Source organism: Cynara cardunculus, assembly GCF_001531365.2.
Source record: "Cynara cardunculus var. scolymus isolate 2C chromosome LG 11, CcrdV1, whole genome shotgun sequence".
NCBI lineage: Eukaryota > Viridiplantae > Streptophyta > Magnoliopsida > Asterales > Asteraceae > Cynara > Cynara cardunculus.
In genome coordinates this window covers 21,357,353-21,359,114 of record NC_037538.1, presented here as the reverse complement: position 1 = coordinate 21,359,114, position 1,762 = coordinate 21,357,353, and positions in this window count along the sequence as shown.

Sequence of the window (1,762 nt, the reverse complement as noted above, 5' to 3'; positions counted from 1 at the left end):
TTTCTTCTTCCCACCTTTCTTCAGAGTTGGCCGGTCAGGGACCTTGACATACCTGGACATCCTTTTGATGAGCTTGTTGATGGTGTCCTCGATAAGTATCTTGTGTCTCGACTTGGATTGCTGAGTGGCTTGTCTGATCTCCATCCATTCGCTGTATCCATAGCGGCCTACGTAGGAAGGATACTCGGTAACGGCTTCAAGATTATCACTGGTGATGAGCATTGAGACCAGTGTTCCACCGTCTTTGGATCGTCCGTTGATGCTGACGCTGATGATTGGACGGGGACTTAGTCTCTTTTTCAACTTTGCTTCGCTCCATTGCTTATCCTTGTCCACAAGTTTCAGCTTCTTCTTGCGTTCAGCTTCTGCAATCTAAAGGAGTTTGGCCTGGGCTTGGACAGCACTCACCTTTTTCTGGGACTTATTGGGAAGGACTTTAGCAGCTAGAGACTTGGCCAGCTTTAAGCTGTCTTCAGCCTGCTTCTTTTGAAGCTCTAGCTCTTCTTCAGCCTTTAATGCCTCGAGTCTTTCAGCTTCATAAAGGAAGTCAAACTCACCACCACTAGAGGTACGAAGAGGGATTTTTACTCTAGTCTGGTCGAGCGACTCCTTAAGCTGAGACATCTACTGGTCTGTTGGAGTAAAAGAGYTGGGTTGATCAGATACCCACTCCAATCGACCGCAGGTTGTTGAAGGGATGTGAAGCTGGTACTTTGAAGTTATCACTACCTGAGAGGTAGAGTCTTCAAATAAGGTTTGTTGAGGGCATGAGAAAAGTACCTTCAAGTTACCTTCTTCAGCGACCGCCTTGCCTTTCGACTTGGGGTCCTGGTGCCCTGATGGAGTTGATTCACCTTGTCTCTGCTCCCCTTGGGATTGGGCTTCCCCGAGGGCAACACCTTTGGTGACGGTTGATGGCTTCTGGAACTTGATGGTAAAGTCGTTTCATCATCGTCGTCGTTGTCACCATCTAGATCATCTCCGGTGTCTAGAATGACAGGTTCATCATCGTCTTCATCATCATCATCATCTTCACCATCTTCAACATCATCATCATCACCAGCAGCAGTGACAGTATGGACATCATCCCTAGGGATGGCTACGTCAACCTCAGCTAGAGCAGCTTCGGTGGACGTGATTACAGGAGTAGCAACCGCTTCGGCTTCACCAGCCTCGGCTTCTACTGCAACTGAAGCTGATACTGGACCAACAGCCTGAGAGGTCGTAGGAACAACATCGGATGATCCACCAGCGTTGGACCTCATCTCCCCCTCTCTGGCTAAAACTCTAGAGAATTGGTCAGAGAGTTCGTCCAAGCGCTGTCACTGGAGAACCATGGAATCCTCCAGTCTTTCCAAATCATTGGCTAGAGTTTTCGTTGCCTCACGCGTTTGAGAGAGCTGAGCGTGATCATCGGTAGAGAAGGAGGGTGCACTCACTGGAGCTGGTTGACGGACATCATCCAGGATTTGCTGAAGAAGTCCAGCCTGCTGTTCAGCTAGTGCTTGAGCATCGTTAGCCCTACTGTGAAGAACAGCGAGGGCATCGTTGTTGATTTGAACAGCTTCCTAGAGAGTCTGGAGCTGACTCTGAACTTCTTGAACATTCGCCTGAAGGGCTAGGAAGTTCGCATCAAGATCGCCTTGGCGGGGCATCTCTTGGTGGACTTCGTTGACCTTGGAGAGGACGGTATCAACGGCGGGAAGGAGAAGTTGAATGTCTGATGCCATATCATAGTCATCATCGACATCCTCATCTCCTC